Source organism: Eleginops maclovinus, chromosome 22 (genome assembly GCF_036324505.1).
Source record: "Eleginops maclovinus isolate JMC-PN-2008 ecotype Puerto Natales chromosome 22, JC_Emac_rtc_rv5, whole genome shotgun sequence".
Lineage (NCBI taxonomy): Eukaryota > Metazoa > Chordata > Actinopteri > Perciformes > Eleginopidae > Eleginops > Eleginops maclovinus.
In genome coordinates, this window is record NC_086370.1 from 10,775,687 (window position 1) to 10,798,898 (window position 23,212).

Genomic DNA, 23,212 nt, shown 5'->3' on the forward strand with positions numbered 1-23,212 from the left:
TAAATATCAAACATCACTTTGCACTCTAGGCCTTGCTACTAGTGGGGCAAAGGTATGTGGATAAACTAGGAACAATCGTAAACCAAATACTCAGGATGTTGTCAGCTGAATGGGCCTCATTAGAGTGATCAATATCCAGGCCATTTCCATACGCCATAAAAAAGTCTTTACTTTTTCACCCTTTATATAGGCTCTGCTCACTCTCTGGCTGCAGTCCTTTTTAAGCCGAATTAGTGGAAACTGATTCGAGCTCGAGAAACAGATAATTCTTCATTTGCACCTCTGGTCCTTTCTTTCGACTTTTGCCACGCTTTTGCCTTGGACGGAAATCTGCAAATGTGGTTGTCTGATGTGTCTGTGGTTTAGTGTTTTATTGCCGTGAATTCAGACTCAGCCTAACACTGTAATAGGAAGCTTTTAGTACGCTTTCTTTTGCACTTTACAGGTGTCAAATTTGAACGAACATGCTATTTTGCTAGTAATGTCCCCCACCAGTTTTGCAAGTTTGGAGTTGAGATTCAGATTTCCAATCTTCCGATTTGTTATTATTCGTTGTGTGTGGAACTTTGGAGACAAAGTTGAATAATTATAATAACATGTCCTTATGCATGGCTTCCCCTAAGATTTTAAAGATTTCTTAATAATTAAATATTTTTTAATGTAAAAAAGAAAAAGTGAAACGAACTGAGAAAGTGTAAAAAAAAAACAACACTCCACAAGTTGACGGTACATGAAGGTAATATTTGATTTTTGTAGCTTCCTGAATCACACAAAACAAATTGAAACCTTACTGTAAAAATGGACCTACTTTCTCACCTGGATTTATTTATCAGTAGACAAGTAATGCAGTGTAAGTCTTCATTGACTACTTGGGAGTATGCACACCACTTATCTACTTACTTGTTTTGCAGTGTGTATAGCAGATTACATTAAGTTAATAGAGGTGGTGTATGGCTGGATTTAAAAAGTCTTTATAAATCCAAGAGGGCTGACAACAAAACAAGACCCCTATGTCCTTATTAGAATGAAGTAAGGGCTGCTAATGCATCAGATGAAAGAAACCATTGGAGCCTGCAAATGCTCAGGGATCTGGGGCAAACACTGAACTTTACTCTGCAAAAGCACATTGTACCAAAGAGCCAAACAGCTTAATTCACACCACTCTTTCCCAATAGATTTTATGTCGTAATTCTTTCATCTCTTTATTGGACCTACACATACGAGCAACTACATTTGCAGAGTAAAAAGGGAGTCTGTCTATGGTGTTTTTAAATGTTAAAAAGCAAAATTGCTCATGCAGCTTACCTTTCCACTACCTTTTTTCCACAATACAACATTACTTGCGCCAAAAGCAGCTTAGAGAAATGGAAACACCATGTGTCCTGACAGCTCAATAGATTTGCGTCTCCACTTGGATACACAAGAAGCGATTAATCCGCTGGTGTTTGGGCACAGCACAGAACACTAAATCACAGTAATTACTATCATCTACGCCAATTTACACATGAAAATAGAAAAACTAAACAAGTCAAGTAATTACACAGCACTCCCATCATGTACACAGGGCTTGTTTTGGTATTACAAAAATAACTGCATAGGCTTATGTTTGAGCCTTTCGGCCCTTGTGTCTATGATACAGTATGTTAGGGTTATGTGATGGTGTGCATGTGTGTTTCTTGTGTGTGTGGCCCTCCCTTGGTGACACTCTCAGTGTCAGTGTTGTAGTCATTCTGGCTACAGGCATCCTGTCGCTGCGGTGGATTTACTGGCAACATGCCCCCTCCCTCCCGGGCCAGCTCTTTAATTACCCTGGCCTATTGATCCACCCAGGGACACGGCACTCTGGAGCTGAAGCTGGGCCTGCACCAGTTAATGACTGATTATTCCTCTGTGGGCCCTCGGGAGCAGGCTGGCGGTGTGGGGGACAGAAGGAGCCTGAGAGCACCGGGCCAGTTCTGCAGCAGCGCACTTTACACACCTGCTCGCAGACCTAGCTCAAAATAGCATTTTCTTGCTCTGCTAGCTTCAGAATCTTGCAAATGAGGATGATTAAGACGCTCATGTTTATTAATTTGTCATTTATTTGGACTGTAGAACTTCTTTTGTATTTCCCCAGTTAAATATAAAATGTTTGTATGTAAATAACGTTGTATTAAACGTCATCATCGTTATGCTAGAAAGTGAGAACAACGATAAAATAAGGGTGCTGATCACTAAGAAAACTTTTCAGTGTAAACTCTTGCACATTTTTGAAGAAAAAAACTCTTGTATTTCTGTATGTGCAAACCTACAGGGAGAAAAGTGAGAGAGAAAACACAGGAAGCTGATGATCACAGAAAGGATGTTAAAAGGAAGGAGAGACAAGGGGGGGATGCAAATGTAGTGTCCTAGGAGGCTGTCATTTCAATTTATTTTCCAACGTATCCTCACAGAGATGACACCTTTGTCATACTTGTCTCCCTGCTGAATTGTATTCTACAGAGATTGTATTCTAACCATATTTTCCATATTCAAGTACTGATCGTCCACATCTTTAATGCAAAGTCCTATTGAAGGCCTTCAATTTATGTCCACTTACAGATTTTCTCTTCTTGATGAGTCATGTCAGCTTGAGCTGAAACGGTAAAATTACAGGATTGAAGAATCCCTGGTCCTCTTCAATAGGCGATGAGTAGGCTAGTTGATGTCTGTCACTTTTGATGTCTTGAGAGGAGACAATTGTTGGATGAAAGTGACGTTTAACCTTTTAGGCCTCTGGAAAAGGAATGAAAGCATGACGTCAGACCCCTTTCTGCTTTTTTTTTCTTATTCGAGCTACAACTGCAGGTTAATTAGGTAGTTGGACTTTACCTTTCACTCCTCTGAGACTGACTCATGAGTCATATCTCAGAGGAAAAGCAGCAGAAGGCGACTAAATGCAGTAAGCTAGAAATGAGTATGGGAAGAGACTCAAACACCGAAGCAAATTTAAAATACCAGGGATTTTATTTCTGAAATGACATAAAACACAATTTCTATGTCACAACTCAAAAAAATGCTTATTTCATTTTATTTATTTGATTATTTTTTCAGCCCATGTATTTGCACGCTATCTCTCCCTTGTAGCTTTTGTTTGCAAAAGTTTACTTAGGTTGAAGTAGTAACTCTACAGTAGAGAAAAACTATAACATTAAGTAAAGGTTCTGCATTCAATATTAATATTATTATAATGCAGCTGGAAAAGATTTTGTACAATATATATTATTATTATTATTATTATTATTATAGTTTAACTATCTTCCACTTTCAAAACAAACAAAACCACAGCAGATCCCTCCGAATATTGAAATATGGCAGACGAAAATAGTGTAAAATATGTGGCTTATAACTGTACTATCTGTCTTTCTAATTGTACTTATGGAAGGAATCTGAGCAACTATGCCAGCAGAAATAATCAATTTATTGATCAGTGCTCCTTGCTTGGAGGCAACAGTGCTGCCACATGTAAGAGGCACAGTTAGGAGCCGCCATGATGTCTCCTGGGCTTTTGATACATGAAGACAGATTCCTCAATTCATCTTTTTGAGGCATTTCTGCTTCATTTCGGTGGTTTCCCCTGCTGGAAAATGATGCAAATCCTGTTTAGATGTGAGTGGGAACATTTAACGTTTATTTGGCTTGCTTCTTGCTGACTTTGTACGATGCTGCCCTTGTTTCGTTGCAACTCTGCTTGGCTGTGACTAAGAAGCAAAAGTACAGCAGGCATCGCAGCCCGGCGGCGCAAACAAAAGGAGAACATTTTGCAAACACATGCATATGATTAATGTTCCCACACATATCATCCATCCCTGCCTCCCGTTGCTGCATGCTATATCACCAAAAAACCAAGGCCTCACAAGATGAAGCTTTCTGTAGGGGAAATACATCTTTGAGTCATACACTGAAGGAGTATTATAAGAGTAAAGAATTAACCGGCTTTAATAAGGACTTAAACACATTTGCAACTTTTTCATTTAGTCATAACGCATAAGGTTATGGAGTGCATGTTGTTTTCATCATCCAGCACTTTGTTACCAGTGAAATGTAAATTATGTGATAAGCAAACGGTGGTTTGCTGTGCTGTTAATTGTTGATTACAAGATATTTACTGCTGTGTTAATGCAGTTTGTTTGGACCCATGGCTGTGAATTCTTAATTATTGTGCGCTATTGCTAATCATCATTAGTCACAAACAACAATAGAGATTAAGTAATTGGCTGTCTTATCTTGCTTTGCTTTTCTATCTCTTATTTCCTTCTCCTTCAATCTGTCACTTCCCTACTCACACACTCTTCTCTCTCACCTCCTGATTGAATGAAATGGTAATCAAAACTGTTCATCTACCATGAATTCAGCCAGCTTATTTAGATGTATCATTTATCTGTAAGGATAAAGGGGGAAAAAAAGGAATAGCTAAATGAAACAAGCTGCAGATCAACTTGCCATGACACACTGGCAAAGTTTATTTGCAAGCAAAGACAAAGTATAATTCTGTTTAATATCTACACCATCTCCAAGAACCAGTGAAACATTTAACGTATATATAAACAAAGGAAAGAACACTTCATTGTGTCTATGCAGACGTAGGCAAATTAGGTGTGACAGTGATGTTCTGCACAACACAATTAATTAGAATCAAATCTAAAAATAAATCTGGAAGCAGACTTAATCACTCATTGTCATCAGAGAAATAAACATACTGGGATTAGCACAATTTAATCTTTAAAACTGCAGTAGTATGACTGTTAGGCTAGAAAAAATGTGTAAAACAATAAATAGCAACATTGAACCCTCACAAGAAAAACAATACAGTAGCATGTTCAGTTTTTACGTCTCTGTGACTGCCACTCTCCTTCCACAATAACCCGAGGGGTGAAGTGATAGAGACGGTGTGTGTGGAGATGGATCGACTTTTAACGATGCTATGTGTCTGCAGTCTGAGTGATGTGCAGCGTGACAGTGTGTGCAGACGACCTTCTGAGGCTAACTGCCCAACCCAAATATGTGTCAGTGCTCACCAACAGCTGTCAACTTTCAGTATTTTAACCAGGCAGTAAAGCAGAAAGAAGGCATTACTTAACCAGTTTATGTTGTTGATGATATGTGCAATTTTCATGTAACTTAATTTCACTTGTTAATCCAAATAAAAAACAAGCAACCTATTTTGTTCACACAAGAGGTTGTTATTATTAATATTATTATGCCTCATAGTACCGTGTGTGCTACCTGTGAACATTCAGTGCCTTGATTAATCTTTACCTGTGCTGCTTGAATGAAAAAGACGGCTACTATAACAAATCAGTGGATTCAAACGTTGTCTGACCTAGTGTTGCCACAGTTACTTCGAAAAGGTAATCTGATTAATGATTACAGATTACTCCTTTAAAAAGTAACTTAGTTACTTTACTGATTACTTGATTTTAAAAGTAACTACGTTGGATTACAAATTACTTTAAGTTACTTTCAGCAGCTGCCGACAACACCCCCCCCCCCTCCGCTGCCGCCTCAACATAAAAATGAGTCCAACCTACTGACCGACCAACTTCTTCATCTCTCCCCCACTTAACTGGTTTTGAGGTCCAGCTTTTGTGGTTTGGGTGGTGGGGGACCTCCTGCTTTAGTCGCAGCTCTCTGCTTCGCACCGCCTGGTGGGACTTGCTCTGTAAATTTTACTGTGCGGTGCTGCGACTCCAAATGTTTCTTCACATTTGACGTAGTGTTTTTGAAGCTAGATTAGCACTTTGTCTCCATCACAGTGTACAACGACCCTTAATATTGTCATCTTTAGCTGACTCAAAAACCTCAGTACTAAGTAACGCGTTACCGTCTTCACTGGTCTGACCCTGGCTGAGCCATACATAAACTTTTACTGTCGCAGGATCACCCTGATGTGGTTTATTTTGCATAAAATATTACTTGGATCACATCCATCTTCCAACTCTGCCTTTATTTGGATTTCAACTACACAATTTGAAAGTGTTGCGACTGCATCTTGCACGGTTGTGAAGCTATTAAGGTGACTAAATCTGACCACTGACAGATGGTAATCTGGAGGTGTACAGCAGGTGTGTATAGAAGCATATTTGCCATGTTGAAAAAAAGGCCCAATGCTTTTGTGGGTCTTCATATTTAGATTACAGACATACTGGACGGAAGAATAGAAATACCACATGAATAACTGAATAATCATTTCAAAGACTACGGTGAGTCATTTAACAGGAGGTAGAATGCCAATTAGCAGTACATGCCACTTAATAAAGAAGAATGAATTACTAGTATGATCACTAATTTGTTAATGAAAAAGACACTCCAAACTCCTAATTGCATGTTTCAAGGGAAAAACATGCCAACATTATGCTAAATATGTTGGCACTGTCAGAGAAGAGAACAATGTGGACACAGCTTGAAATGTGCGAGCTAAAACTTAATGAAGTAGTTGCTAAACACTGCAGGCCTTAATATTACCATATTTTAGAAACAGAACATTAAGAGTTTCATGAAGCTGATATATTAGTCAAGGTTACTGTTAGAAAACAAACTGTATGCAAGGCCAACAAATAAAGGGATACAACCTGCTGTAAACATGGACCCTGAGCAACAGCAAGAAGCAATAATATGTAATGAGTCATCATTCAACGCTAAATGCTTTCAACCCACAATGTCTGTTAAACATGGCAGCAGAGCAGTAATAGTAGGGGCAGCCGTCTACTGTGGACCATTAGGTGCGATGATTGCTTTGCATGATTGCATAACAGCCAAAGAATATGGGGCTATTTTACAGAAACAAGTGCACCCTATGGTGCAAATGCTGCTCCCCTTAGATATTCCCATATACCAAGATGATAACACCGCGATGCAAGCTGCTAAATAAAGGAACAAATTGTTTCATGAACACCAGGTATGAATTGTGCAACTTTTAATTTAAGACCTCCAAACGTCATTGGACCCTTGGGGTGTTTGATTTTCACCTTAAAGACTAAATCCTGTCGTTGTTGTTGAAGAATGGTCAAATGATTGCAACTTGCAGGGTGAACATCAGAGTATGATGTGACTTCAAGGATGTTCCTTGATGCTGAGGGCTAGCTGCCCTTTCTGTAAAGGTACTATACTTTCGAGTGTTTTTTTTCTTGAAAATGACTTTAGACCTTCTATCTGTCAGAGGTATGTTGTATGTTCTACTCTGTTATTGAGGGATGGCGGCTTATTCCACAAACTTCCTTTTTTCCACAGTCTGCATCTGCCCCCAGAGTCTAAATATGAGTAGGTACCTGTCTACTATAGGTGCATGATTTATTACAGGGAAGTCTCATTTGTGCTCTCCATGCAGAACAGGTGTGCTTTGTTTGTAGCTCTACACTTCCCTGGACTTGTCTTTTGGCAGTTCTATTCTTTCCCTTATTTTCCATTAAGCTGCCATACTGCCTATGGAAAGCTTTAAGTCACCGAGCCGATTCATATATCTGTCTCTCTCAGGATTCATCTATAGCCTGCAAGTCTGTACTCCATACCTCTTTATTTATACATTTTATTGGTGTTACTGACTTGTTATTAACCATCTTTATTGATAAATGTTTATAAAAGATTAAAATAAGTGACCACATCTGCTATGCATGTCTGAAAAGCGGCAAGCACATTGCTCCTGCTGTTTCCCTTTTTTTAAATGTGAATTATACGTAAAAACCAAACTTACCAATGAGGGGGCTAAAGCACAACACTAATAGTATTTATCACTCGCAGCCAGATGTTTTTGGGGATAGAGCCAGGAAGATAAGGTGGACCATTGAGCCCTAGAAGAAGTTGGCTGTATTCTTAATAATTCCCTACCCTGTCTATGGCTCTTGGCCTCATGTCCTTAGTTCCTACTGAAGACCTAAAACTTATGAAATAAATGAATGTCAAATGTATCTCCATCTCTATAAAATGTATACTTATTTTCTAAAGAGCTAGGCTCTGTTACCTTTACTACATTTTTCTCCAACTGCAGCAAATATGGCATTTCATTGGTAAGTATTGTCTCTGTAGTCACTGACCATTCTTGTTAATGGGATCAATTTATAGTTAGTTTTGGTTTTTATTAAATGTGTTGATAATAAATAATCTGTTGTATTTTTCATAGCTTTACTCTATAACTAACTTGACTTGACTGATGTTTGTTCAATTATTAAATTATTGTCGTGTAATTTATGTGATTGCATGCCTGGGAGCACCCAGAGGTTAACTCCTAGCACAGTGAACCTTGAACGTTAAGTCATACGTTTTATTTTCTGTCAGCAGCACTGTGGTAATTGTTATTAAACAGAGATTGCTATCACAACACCTGAGGCTGCTCTGAAATATGGGCCTTTTTTTTGGAGGTCTCTGATACTGCACATTGCAGCGGGCGTGGACCCTACCATGGCAACACGGCCCCTTAACAGGAACTTATCATGTTAAGACAAAGTGTTGCTGACAGGCAGTTCAGGGTTTAGCAGCAGCCTTGCTTTGCCCTGTCTCCCCTGGGGTATTTCATCAATGCCTCCCATAGAGACACCCAGCTCCACAGAGCCAGTACCATACTCTAATGATAGCCCATGCTGCTCTCTGATTGGCTGCAAGAACGCAGAGGTGAGCTTGCCAAGGTCCAAGACTGAGCAGCGTGGGCGCAGTATAGAGTTTGGAGGGGTGGGGGGTTATGTAGGGAGTGGGCATAATTAGACTTTTGGGAGCCATGGTGATAATGGCCGTGCTCAGAGCAAGGGAGCACAGGGAAAGCACTTTAATTGAGATATAAAAGACTTGGTTCCAAAGGCACTACGCAGGAATAGAGATGCCCGCTGCAAATGCTTGCTCAGTGTAAATACTAAACAATGACGCACGCGGCCCCTTTGCTCTGTATTCAGAACACTGTTTACAAGACGGTTGGTAATTAATTCCTAATTGGTGTTAACGACAAATGTTGTTTGCATTAAGCTCATTTCCCCTCTTTCTAATCCAAATGTTCTTTGCAAATCGTGCATTAACACGCTCACAACATGCTCTGTATTTGACTGGGAAAGTCATAAATGTGTCTGGAGAATGAGCATAAAGGCGGCAACAATCAGTGTTAATATCAGTGTGTTTTCTTTTGTAGGTGTGTATTGTGGTGGCAGATGGCTGTGCCTGGGACATCAGGACAGTGGATGATGTGGCACAAAGAAAGATGCATGCAATTCCTATTTCTGCACTCATGACAATGAGCCATGACATGATGGCGGAGACAAAGAAACCTGAGGCAGGTAAATCTGATGATTCAGTTCATCTATAATTCAAAATACATCCAAATCAAATGAGTTTACTGAACACTAATGGCAAATATTTGCTTGTTTAGTTAAAGTTTTTTTGCATTTGTCTTTAGGCTGAGTGAAAAGAATCATTAAGATGTCCCTATTTAGCATTTTCCGCCAGTGCTGTTTTGTTTTTCTGCATTTGCATACAAATATTGTCTTGTCCTGCCTGGGCACAGTTTTTGGTAATCAAAACGTAATATCGCTTAATTCCTGAAATAAATGCATGTAGTCTTGTATATATTCCAGCTTAATTTGGAAGCAAGATGGCGCCGAGGATGGCTGCCGTGTCTCGAGCTCCTCAACAACTCCACATTTTAGTGTTTTTATTGTTTTACTTTGTTGGTTGTTTTTAACTTTTTTTGCAACATGCAAACCGCCCAAGCGAGCCCTATCATCCAATATGATAGAGAACAACTTTTACACATCAGGTCGCTGGTGGACAGCAATAATCCACGACGACCTGCAAACAATGGAGAGTCTCCGTGTTTACCTGCTGGAGCTCTACCTGTGGAGCGCAGGAGGAAGAGACCACGAGGATCCCGGGCCGGGGTCCTGGTCAGGCTGAGGAAACGTGAAAACAGGCCTCCTCTACCGAGTTTACTTCTGGCAAATGTCCAATCCCTGGATAATAAGCTGGACGAACTCCGTAGCAGGGTGGCATTTCAACGGGACATTAAGACCTGTAATGTTTTGGTTTTCACGGAGACTTGGCTCGACCCCACGATACCGGACGCCGCCATTGCTCCACACGGATTCTCCATTCATCGCCAGGACCGGACAATAAACTCAGGGAAGAGCAAGGGAGGAGGTGTCTGCTTCATGATCAACAACAACTGGTGCTCAGATGTGGAGATCATTTCTTCGGACTGTTCTCCCAGCCTAGAGCACATCATGATCGGATGCCGGCCTTTTTATCTGCCGAGGGAGTTCACATCTGTTGTTCTAACAGCAGTGTATGTTCCGCCGCACGCTGACAACAACACAGCGCTGGAGGAGCTGTATGGGATTATCGACAGGACAGAGACTTCTCGGCCAGAGGCCGCATTTATTGTGGCCGGGGATTTTAACAGAGCCAACATGAAGAAAGTCCTGCCGAAATACTATCAGCACGTCAGCTGCCCCACGCGCGGTGGAAATACACTGGACCATGTTTACACTCCTTTCCGGCATGGATATAAAGCCCTCCCCCGCCCCCCCTTCGGCAAGTCAGACCACATATCTCTTCTTCTGCTCCCTGTTTACCGGCAGAGACTGAAGAGGGACCGACCTGTGACAAGGACAGTGCAGCGTTGGTCCGAGCAGTCTGACTCTGCTCTCCGCCACTGCTTTGGCATCACGGAGTGGTGTGTGTTTGAGGAGGACGATATAAACACACACACTGACGCGGTCATTTGCTACATCGGCAAATGCATCGATGACGTCGTGCCGCGGATTACTGTACGGACATTCCCAAATGAGAAGCCCTGGATAAACGGCGAGGTCCGAGCTAAACTTAAAGCACGGGCCATCGCGCACAGCGGCGGTGATTTGGATGAGTACAGGAATTCCAGGTATGCACTCCGGAGAGCTATTAGCAGTGCGAAAAGACAATACAGGGACAAGGTGGAGTCGAACTACAAGGGCTCCAACGCCAGAAATATGTGGTCTGGACTAAAAACAATAACAGACTACAAAAGGACAACGAGTGGTGCTGAGGAAGTGTCTGCATCTCTCCCAGATGAACTGAACACATTTTATGCACGCTTTGAGAAGCCCCCGGCTGTGGAGGCACCAAAGGCCCAGGATCCCTGCTCACTGGTTTTAACCAGTGCAGATGTGTGTAGAGCTCTGAAAAGGATCAACGCACACAGGGCTCCAGGACCTGATGGCATCCCTGGCCGTGCTCTCAAGGTGTGTGCAGTTCAGCTGGCAGATGTGTTCACAGACATTTTCAATAGGTCACTGCTCCAGTCTGTAGTCCCCACATGCTTTAAAGAGTCCATCATTGTCCCTGTCCCCAAAAAGACAAAACCCATCTGCCTCAATGACTACCGCCCAGTTGCACTCACCTCCATCATCATGAAGTGCTTTGAGCGGTTAGTCAAAACTTTTATCACATCCTCCCTCCCTGACTCACTGGACCCCCTGCAGTTTGCCTACAGAGCAAACAGGTCCACGGATGATGCCATCTCCCTCACCCTCCACACTGCCCTCTCCCACCTGGACCAGAGGAACACTTATGTGAGAATGCTGTTCATTGACTACAGTTCAGCATTCAACACCATTGTGCCCTCCAAGCTCATCATTAAGCTCAGGGACCTTGGGCTCAACAGCGCCCTCTGTGACTGGATCATGAGCTTCCTGACGGGCAGATCCCAGGCAGTGCGGATGGGGAACATCACATCCTCCACCTTGACCCTCAACACCGGAGCCCCTCAGGGTTGTGTGCTCAGCCCTCTCCTCTACTCCCTGTTCACGCACGACTGCGTGGCCACACACAGCTCCAACACCATCATCAAGTTTGCTGACGACACGACCGTCATCGGCCTGATCACAGACGGCGACGAGACGGCGTACAGAGAGGAGGTCAGAGCCCTGACATCTTGGTGCCAGGACAACAACCTCCATCTCAACGTCAGCAAAACAAAGGAGCTGATTGTGGACTACAGGAAGAGGCAGAGAGAAGCACACACACCCATCACCATCGACGGGACTCCTGTGGAGAGAGTCAGCAGCTTCAGGTTCCTCGGGGTTAACATCAGTGAGGACCTGACATGGACACATCACACCAGGGTCATATCCAAGACGGCTCGACAGCGGCTCTTCTTCCTCCGCAGGCTGCGGAAGTTCAACATGGACTCCAGGATACTCTGCAACTTCTACAGGTGCACCATCGAGAGTATCCTGACTGGCTGCATCACCGCCTGGTATGGCAGTTGCACCGCCCTCAACCGTAAGACTCTACAGAGGGTGGTGAAAACTGCTCAGCACATCACCAGGACGGAGTTGCCATCCATGGAGGACCTCTACACCCAGCGGTGTAGGAAGAAGGCCGGTAGGATATTAAAGGACCCCCATCACCCCAGCAACAATCTGTTCTGTCTGCTGCCGTCTGGCAGACGGTACCGCAGCATCCGGACCAAGACCACCAGACTCAGAGACAGTTTTATACCACAGGCTATAAGACTACTGAACTCCTGAGCTGTGTGAATGTCTACTCACATCTGTTTATAGTACACACATACATATATATTATACACATCTGCCATACATATCTGTTTACAGTACACATATCTATATATTATACATATCTGCCATATACATCTGTTATACATAATATATGCATCTGTCCATACCTCCTCATTCAACAGTGTAAAGTATTTAAATACTTTCAATATATTCCACATATGTATATATTTCACATCCTCAAATCTGTATTGTTAATATTGTAAATATTCTTCTCTCTTTTTCACTATTTTATTTATCTTTTGCACCATGTATGTTGAGTTGTTGGAGGAGCACGCGACATAAGATTTTCATTGCCAACATATACGCTGTATCTGCTGTGCATATGACAAATAAAACCTTGAAACCTTGAAACCTTGAAATATAAAAATGTAGCAGACAATTATAGTGTTAGCTGACAGAAATTTACCTAGAGTGCACATGTTGCTTAGATATATGGGGTTTGGTCTTTTTCCAAGCTCATATTACACGATTAATGGCATAGGTCTGTTTCATTCTGTGCCTGACGTTCTTCCTCTCCTTGTACGCACACACAATCTGAACACCCTTAAAACACATGCCCTTTTAAACATGCATTAACACTTCCAATCACAAGCTCTCTTCCTCTCCGTCCGTCTCTCTTGCACACACGCTTACCCTCACTATTCTCTGAGTCACTTTGGGTCAGGACTTTGTTGTTCAAATGATTGAACAAGGCCATCAATAGCTTTCAAATTCAGCTACCTGTCTGAAGAGGAGCTATGGAGCATGAACAGCGGCACCTCAAAAGATTTCCTGCTAATACTCTTCTTGCCCGGGTACAGAAGGCGCTGTGCTATTATTTCCAGTTCTTTGCCTTTAGTGATTTCTCTCTGTTCTGAGGTGAAAGGGCTATGTCGCCACGTGAAACACAGAGCCACCAAGACACCTCGCAAAGTCAAGATAGAAATGTTTCCATGGTACCCAGCTCAAGGTCATCTGGACAACAATATGAAATTAGCCCTCCTGGGACTGAACCTCCTTTGACACCTCCGCGTTCGAGTCCCGTTTTGCCACCAGTGCTCTTTCACATCTCGGTTCCACACACACAGGAGAATGGGGGTGACTGGATGGATTTTCTCCGTGTGCTCCAGTGGGATCTGGCCGAGCATAAGAGTTTGCACCTGCAGGGGGAAGAGTAGAGCAGAGGGGGGTTTGTGGTGGCTGACTTGGGCAGAGTAGTCTGAAGCTTGAAGGAGAGTGGAGCAGCTTGGCAGTGGTGGATGCACGAGTCTCTCAGGGTTTGGTCTAATGGCCCCACTTGGCCCAACCTACTGCTGGTGGTCAGATGGCCCGCTTCACTACAAGGCGACAAGGCCAGGGGCACGCTTTTACATTCACTTCAGCATGTCTTTGTCAAAGACTCTCAATGACTTTCCAAAAAGAGGCAATTGGGAATTCAACAGTGGGGGAGCCGAGTGGGCAATAGAGGGGGAAAAGGGTGAAATAAAAGCCAGTCTGAAGTGCAAAGGTGCAAAGGAGCAGCATATGTTGTTTTAATGTTCTCATTACAGAGCCCCTTTCCTCTCCCTAATGCCCTCAGAAGGGTCCTTCAATTTACAACAAGCTCCAAAATGATAAAGAGGCTTGCTTTTGTGGGGGCGGCAAAAGGGAGCATTTACGTACTTTCAACAGTGACCGGCGCTGTGGCCAAGGAAGCAGAATGAAACAAAAGAAGATAAGCAGCAGGCTAGTCTTAAGCCAGTCACATGAAACAAAAAAGTCCACGCCTCGTCTCAAACTGTGCTTCCTAACAGTGCATTTGAGACATCTGATGTTTCGCCTAGCAGGCACTGTTTATCTCAATGTGGCAGACCGGTATTCAAGATGGAGACATTACCCTCGCGGCAACCAATTCCTGGTTGTCCCCCTCCTCTGCCTCAGGACCCCCCTGTCCCCCATTGGTCCCACATCCCTGGAGTATAAAGCTGATGATTGTTATAATTCCCAGCAGGCGAAAAATTGTGTTTTAATCTAGTGTGGGTGTAATCCTTGTGTCCTATCTGGTACCAAAAGGCCTTTACCACACCTGCAGCACCCCTTTCCGCAGGAGGGAGAAGGCTTTCAAGTAAGACGGGAGTGTGAATCCACTTTGCGTGCGAGTGAATTTGAATGAGCAAACAAGAAAGAAAGAGTAAAAAAAGGTTTGATAAATGTAGTCATAACAGAAAATGGTGACATCTGGAATCAGTAGAAATGATACATATTTTGCCTGAGAGTAAAGGAGATGGGATGTGACCTGTGTTAACTCCATGTTCCAGTAGGCTTGGAGCCAAGCCTCCTCAGGCTTTAACCTAAGGGCTGGATAAATGTTGGCTTTTGTGGGCTCAGTGGATCAAATTATTTTCGATATCACCAGATAATGAATGAATTGCAATAATAGCTGTACTTTTTCCTAATGTATGTCAAATATTCTGCAGGTTTTTTTTGTGGGAGTAGCGGTGGAGGAATTGACTGCTGGCATGGAAATCACACAGGCTTCACTTGGATACACATGTACACACAGTCACCTCAATCGGCATGTCTGTTTCCCTCTGCAGTCAAATTCAGTTAGCGTTAATAAGCATGGGGGAACGCATCTCCACTCCCCTTAATCTCATTCTACAACAGCACAAGATATTCTATTTAAATGGTTTTCACAGACCACAATTTGATATCTATTACACCTGTTTTGCTTGTTGACCTTCAAATCTCCTGTGGAGACCCTGTATCATCATTGTGTCAGTGTGAGCAGGCATTAGTTGGACTCTTTCCTGGATCCTGCTTTTCTAATGAGGGATATCAGCACTTTGGCACAGCTTACTGGCAGCATGCATAAAAATGGATGGGGATGGGGTAAGGCTCGACAGAACTGTCCCACAGACTTGAACCAAGAAAAGGGTGCCCAGAAGGATTGGGTTGCATGATCACATTTTTTAAATAAGCCCATTATTTTTCGCTGTTATATTTAATCCAAAAGCACCTTCGGGATTCTGGTTATTTGTAGATAATAGGGGCCACATTGTTTGCAGAGAGGTATTTCTTTCCAATGTCACGGCATGCTGTAGGTATCATTTTCTGTTCATTTTCTTTCTCCTCCTGTGTAAGTCGGCACAAGCATATTATTCAGGAAGATCCTCTTGGTTTTCAGCACATCTAAAATAGAGGTGCCTTTTGAATGGACATCTGGTCGGAAACTTCACAGTGAATCTTAAGAGAAAACATGGTAACACACCAGAGAAAAGACACAAAGGAGTAATACAGCCATGGGGGATATATTCAGGGGTGCTATAGACTCATTATCTTGTCAGGTATCGTAAAAAAAAGGCTGCAAAGGCTGGCATGAGGGGGCCTCTGTGAGTGCGCCATAGTCCCCTGGCTCTTCCTCAGCCGGACTCGGCAGCAGCTTCCCTCGCCTCGCATAACGAGAGGGCTGCAGCCGCACACCTTGGTGAGCAGTATTGATTGTCTCCCCAGCACCTTCTGCTGAGAGGTCTCATTCTGTCTGTCACACTCCCACACAGGCGAGGTGCAAACGCGCGCACACACACACACACACACAGTCAAACACACACATGCATACACGTAACTTCGACAACATATGCCACCCTGGAGGGCTCTGCTGTCTGACATCTCGCTCACTAGGCGCTCAATTAAAGTGTGATAGTTTGGCGTTAATGCCTTAAACACTAGATTCTGTCAGTGAAGCATCTCTCCACAAACCCCCACTCTGTCCTGCATGACTTTGTGACTTTCTCGCTCGCCTCTCCAGTGCCCTATCTTTGTCAACACTGCGCTCGGAGGCAGTAAAACATTGTGACTTTACTGGTCTCTGCCACTCAGAGCGAGCGCAAAATATTCCCCCATTAAATAGGCTAGAATGGAAATGATGGAAAGTTTTACCACCTTATTTCTCTCATTCTCATTTCATTGGTCGTGGGTCTGTGCATGTGCATTGGGGGACTTTCAGCTGATGAAAAGTGAATCAGTGGGAATATATATTTTTTAATAAATCCTCATATGACCATTGAGCCTAGTTACAGCTTTCCGTCTGCAACAATGTAACTTCTCAATTAAGCGTTGACTGCTTTTGTGGCCTCATAATTCCGTACACGTCATGCCGAATAAGTATGAATTACACACCGCTCCCCCTACTCTGATGTACTAATATTCTACCCTGTGATTTGCATTTATCTAATGTGCACTGACTAAATCATGCAAAGAAAGGAAGTAACACCTTTCTGAACCACTATATAAGGCACTAAGTAAACGTGTGCATACAGATTCAAACACGTGCGGGGGAAAAGTGTTAATTGAGCAACCTGCGAGGCAATTACTGTCGGTTGACCTAATAACCAAAATGTGTTTCTGATTATCATGCTTCAGAGGGTCTGTTGTCAAGGAAGCCATGTTTTAAATTGTTTAGACAGCACCTTCCACGGCCCACAGGGGACTTGTTCTCAATCAGGCGAAAATGTAATCTAAGCTACAAACTAATGAAAAATGAGAATGAATTATTTTTATGCATTTTTTTTCTTATTTGAATTTGATTATAGGATACTGATTATATAAAGCTTAGGGAATGAAAAGATGATTTGCATGTAACCGAATCATCACAGCGGACCAAGGACCTCTCAGAAATATATCAGATCCAGATTCTCATGCAGAACATTTCCATAGCTGTGACGTGAATTTTTAACAACTCTGCGTAAATGTCTAAACAAAGGCGTGTTAAAAGTGAATGAGATACGACTCAATCAAGAAATAAAACTGATGGCTCTGTTAGTATTCTCTCAGAGAGGGGTCAAACCCAGTGTGAAGGGTTTTGGGGCGTTGGCTCCACAGCATGAGCAGAAATGACGGGGGCCAGATAAGCAGGGCTTGAGCTTTGTGAGATGAAGATAGCTCCTGCAAAGAAGGGGGGTGAGGTTACTGTGTGTTTGTCCAGGAGATTATTACACACACACACGCTTCCCAGGGATAAACACAGCCATGACAGCAATCTAATAATGTTTCACCTTTATCAGGACGCCCAAATGTGCACTTTGTGACTGTTTGCTTCCCGAAGCAGAAGTCGTACCACAAACGAAGACAAACATCAAGTGGTGCAGTAAATTGGAAATTCTTTTTTCGCCGTATCTAAATCCTTTGAATTCTCCAGGTCCCCAAAGTAATTAGAGTCTCAAGCGAGTGGGGCTCATAGGGGTGCCCAGAGTCCCTCTTATCAAATAGAGGGAATGCCCTATGCCTGGCTATAAGAAAATGATGTTCCTGCCCTCCATCAATTACCCACTCAAATTTACCTCACCGCAGTAGAAATGAGCTGTCATGCTCTTGCCTTCGGGCTTTTAAGCAGCGAGACAAAATTTACGTTTAAACATCCACATCACTTTGGAGGTAGTACATATTTCCTATAAGAAAGATTAGCGCCTTGTGTGTACATGCTGGTGATAAGCCTAATACAGCTGTAGTCTCGGTGCAGGTGATCTGTCCACAACCAGGATACCCATTGGGTAAGTGTTATCTGCTGGGCAGAGGCGTGTGTTTAACAGGACCCTGATAGCCTGTCCTCACCTGGCCTGAGGTGCAACGTCATGCTCACTGTCAAAGGACGATGCAGTAAACACAGGCAATCAGGCTTGGGTTAATAGCTCTAAAAGTAAGGGTCAGGGTTCCTATTATGGACTCCTTCCTTCTCAAACTCAAAGCAGTCATCTGTCAATCACCTGACTTACCTGCAAGCCATCTGACTGAGGCTTCAATTAAGAATGACGTATGTGTACAAAGGAACGCTATATCTGTGAAGTGCAGCTGTTCATTTTCCACTTTTTTGTGTGTGACAATTATACAGATGCGTCAGCGCAAAGCTGACAGATGAAATGTACAAATGTCTATCAGGGAGACATGTCTGGAATTCCTTGTCTAAGAAACAATAATGAACTAACTATAAAAATAAAAGAATTACAACACCATTTTATATTTCTTAGAAGTCAGTGTTCTCTACTCATGCCCAAACCACTTCACCCCTCTCAGGGGAGCATTGTTTCTCCCAGTTATTAACTCAATGTTACTTCCATTTGGTCCCTTACACCCTCACGCCTCTCATTATCCCCAGCTGCTTGTCTTCTATAAGAAAAAGCTCAATGTACATTCAAGTGGAACATGAGCATATTTGCTTTATTCCACCTCTTTCATCCCTCCAATCTCTATACCAACCCCTCACTCCTTTTTGCCTCTTTGTTCTTGTTTTTCAATTCTTCCCTGGCCCCATCCCTCTTTTCCCGTTATTCCTGTCAATGGACTGATTTCTTTTTATCCAGGAGCACAGCAGATTAACAGATATTGTATCATGGCCAAGACAGGCAAAGCCCCTCTCTGTCCCTGACATCTAATTAATGGTAATCCTTTAATCTGCTGCTTGTAGTGCAGACCCCTTGGTCGCTATCCCATTTGCAGCAACAGAGGCGAGTCTGAAGAAGGGACAGAGATAGAGTGGGCCGAGGGTGGGTTTGCTCACTCAGCAGGTCGAACTACAGTGCTGCTTTGGACAAAGACACATGAAACACAATATGAGACAATGTCTTTTTTCAATTCTAGGGATTACACATATTTCATTAGCTCTGTATAACTCAGTGACTGTCTGCTCCCGCTTAAGAGAGACATCTGGCACAATGTACCGTGCTCTGATATTTTGCACCATATATTTAGCATAGGTGACATTTTTATTCAAACCTGAGCTTACACATACACATGCACACTAACATGCACATGCCTAATCTTTAACTGTGGCTGTGACATCTGTATTTACAGCGTCAACCTTGCACTATAGACACAGATGTAATTAACTACAGGGGCGAAGGTAGCAAATCCTCCCTTCTTAATTAACTTCATTAATAGATATAAATTATCACCTTCAGCTCATCTTCATTTGTTAAGCAATAAAACCGGGTATTAAAACCTCATATTGGTCCTGTCATAAACAATATGCAGCCTCTCTCTGATGGTGACACCACAGATGGTGTTTGGATGTCATCTAACAAATTTGTAGCGTAGTCTTTGCTCGCTAGCGCTGTCTTGGACTTCCAAAAAAGCTGCCGCAGTTCCTAACAGCCAACTTCATGTAACAAACTTATGTATAATCAGACTGCAATGAGTAATCGGCTTCAGAGAAATATCTTCCTAACATAATTATATAACACTAGTGTTATCTGCATTGTATATTGGTTTGCTGAGCAGATAAGGCAAGCCTTTCCAAACTGGAAATCAGCTTTTGCTTGTTGGTGTTCGCTCATCATCAGTCAGGTTTGATTAATCAATTAACACCTAAAGGTAATGATCAGTAAGAGAACAGCTTCTTGTATTGTTGCCAATTCCCGCCACATTGTCTTTTACTGGCAGAGCCACAAAGGTGGTGGCCCATATCCAAGGGTAAACCCAGAACGGACAACTTCTACACTACTCCCAATGCCATTTCCACATCACACACACACACACACACACACACACACACACACACACACACACACACACACACACACACACACACACACACACACACACACACACACACACACACACACACACACACACACACAGGTATTCAGACATAAAGACCTTTCATCTGTATGCACAAATTCACACCTATAGGGGTGATTGCACACATACACAGCAACAGAGAGGGTACCAGTAGACGGTGGCTGTGATTAATGCATGAGGCACGGGGCCCTGCTGGAAAAGGTGCCTGTGTCTTAATCACTCTCTCAGTGTGTTTCATTAGCTCCTGATGCTCTCTGATGAATGGTCCTGCCCCGGGATGTGCCGGCATCTCCGGCGATGCTGTCACCCAACAGGGTCGGCTTCGGAAGTGCGATCGATCCCACCCCTCCCTAGCCGTCCTCGTCCCTGCCACAGATTGGCAGGTGAGTCTGTCAGGTTGATATGATGCTCATGTGCACAGCCTGCGCCTGAATTCATTAACCTACATTTGAAGGATAATTCAGGCAGCAGTCGCCAGCCATATGCGCTTTGATTGCTGGACTCTTTCCCACTGTTGGGATTTAGTGCAAGGCGGATGGGCAGTTTAATAACACATGCAGATGGCCTCTGGTGTTTCTGGTGTGTCTTATTACAGGTCTATATAACCTCGTCTCATCTGGGAATGCTGAACTTAGGTTGCACTCTTAATTTGCTGCACTTCCTTCATTTGATATACTGTAAATCCTTGCAGATAAAATAAAAGCCATGCTTCCAATTATAGAGCACGACTGAGATTCCTACACAGTTCCTGCCCATTATGATGTTATATAATAGAAGTAAAACCCGCCTGCTAATCTGCTTGATGTGCGTAATGTTTAGAGATAATAGGGGGATATACACATATTTTGTAACAGGTTATTCCAGCAACTAAGGCTGCTTCCTTGTATAATATCTTCTTCGCTTCTCTACTTCGATGTAAACATGGCACCTGAGGACTGAAGAGGCTGTATCAGCAAAAAACACATATGGACCTGAAGGCATACTCTGTTGGATCCTTACCTGCCAAATGACTTGAGGTATTCTGAAATCTGGAAAAAGACAGAATGAGATGTCGATCTGTTGCCGTTTCATTTGCCTACATTATCTGAATAATTGCCACGTCAGGGTATGTTGTGGGCTATTACCTCCTGTTCTAAATGCTGTTGCACGGATTGTTGCTGAGGCAGGCAGTGCCGAGCTGGGCTTGGCATTGGAACATGGGCAGCAAAGTTTGCCAAGTGTTTCTCTTAAGGCTCTCTTAGATCATCATTGGGATGTGAGCAGCCAGAGTAGTGATAGAGGAGAAGAGGAAGCCGCCAGCTGGGGCTACAGGAGGCTGTCTGGACTCTGATGTTCCCAACATGTTTCAAATTAACCCTGTGCTGCACTCACCGTCCTCATCCCCTCCAACCAGAAAAGAGCAGAGCCACAAATACACTACCGTTCCTCATCTATCTAGACTAGAACAACATTTAGACAAATTAGTATACACACATTGTGGTTATAAATAGGACATGTTTCCTTTGGATGATGGCATGATGAGGATGGAGTAACTATAGTTGTTCTTACTGGAAGTAAAGAAGAAATTGATGTGAAGATTTCTCACTAATGTTAAATGACCATTCCACATTTTTAAGCTTCTTAGTTGTCATTATGGTGCCCAGTCACCCCTGGTCAGGTCAGCACACACCTGATTAACTGTGGTCCTATCCTCCTGACCTCTTCTGGGATGCCCTGGTCATTATTAAATCTATAGGATACATTTATCAGCATTCCTTTTAAGTCAGTCATTACATGGATAGTATGGATGTTTTGATGTTGTATGAGCTAGTTATCAATGCGTTACCTATAGTAAGGTAGATGGTGGTTTGCCAGCCCCGATTTGGTAAAACAGACAGGAGTAGGGCACGGGAGCAAAGCAATTAACTTCTGTGGACGGGGCCAGGAGCAAGAATAGTTCCCTCTCCTGAACACAGGGAATTTTTTCTAGGACAGGGAACTGACAGGAAGGTAAAGCTCACTTGATTCATTGCCTCATTCATTTTCCTAATGAGTTTATGGTCTCAATCACTGGTTTCACGTCTTCTTCAATACAGCAAGACGTTCATTGTGTAAATTAATGTCTTTTTTAGAGCGAAATAGATGATAAAGAAGGGTTTCCTTTAGTGTTGTGAGGTTTGGCTGTTGACTGTATCTTTGTGTTATGTCTTGCTCAGTATTCGTTGTACTTATCTCCATTCTCGTGTCACTTATGGTCCAAAACAAAGACAATTGCAACATCCAAAAACCAAGATGGCGATGGCCAAAACCAAACTCTCTCTCTAAAAGAGTTGTCCACAATCCAATGATGACTATGTCCAATTTTTATATAACCACTCTAGTTGACACCAAACATAAGACAACATTTAAAGCACAGTGTGAAATTGTTGACCACTACTTACGCTATGTAGTAGTTTAGTTTTGATAGCTTGTCCCAGTTTTGTTTTGTTCATGCTCAAGGACTGACCTCCATGGGCACGTAAGTGAATGACACAATACAAAATCCTGTCCACGGTTTAAAATTATTCCACTGGTCAACACTGGATGTCAACTTTTCAAGAAATTCTCTAATGTGCACAACACCGTGAAGAAGAAAGGCTAGCAATGCAATTAAAATGACAGATTTGTTTGTTGACTTCTAAAATCATAATGTAAGTTCTTAGTACCTCGCTATAAGGTTAAACATATCTGAAGTTGTCATGACAGCATCTAAGGAAAACACAATATACAAGTTACACACACACACACACACGCACACACACACACACACACACACACACACACACACACACACACACACACACACACACACACACATTCCAGATATGGCAGCATTCAGGTTTGCAATTTTAGACACCAGTTATTATTAAATCCATTTGTTTGTTTGTAAAAAGATTAGCCTTGAATTATATTGAAATGTTTAGAGACTTTTTGTTAGTTTTGTTTTGGTTACATACTCTGAATTAAAGTGAAAAATATGCAACTGACCCGTAAATTACTTGCTATCAATGTCTAAAAGCATTTTTGAAAAAAAACACTAATATCCCCTAAACAGTATTCTTGTTTCTGAGTGTTCAAATGATAGAACTATTGTATCTTAGAGCATAGCTATA

The 23,212-nt window shown here is 42.6% G+C and overlaps 1 long non-coding RNA gene across 2 annotated transcripts in view; it reads left to right on the forward strand.

The window, feature by feature from the left end:
* Positions 1 to 23,212, forward strand: part of LOC134859058 (uncharacterized) — a 59,721-nt gene that overhangs the window by 22,760 nt on the left and 13,749 nt on the right. For both annotated transcript variants that reach the window (XR_010165039.1, XR_010165040.1), the window contains exon 2: positions 9,128 to 9,272. This is a non-coding gene — a long non-coding RNA (uncharacterized LOC134859058). The remainder of the gene's footprint in view (positions 1 to 9,127; positions 9,273 to 23,212) is intronic.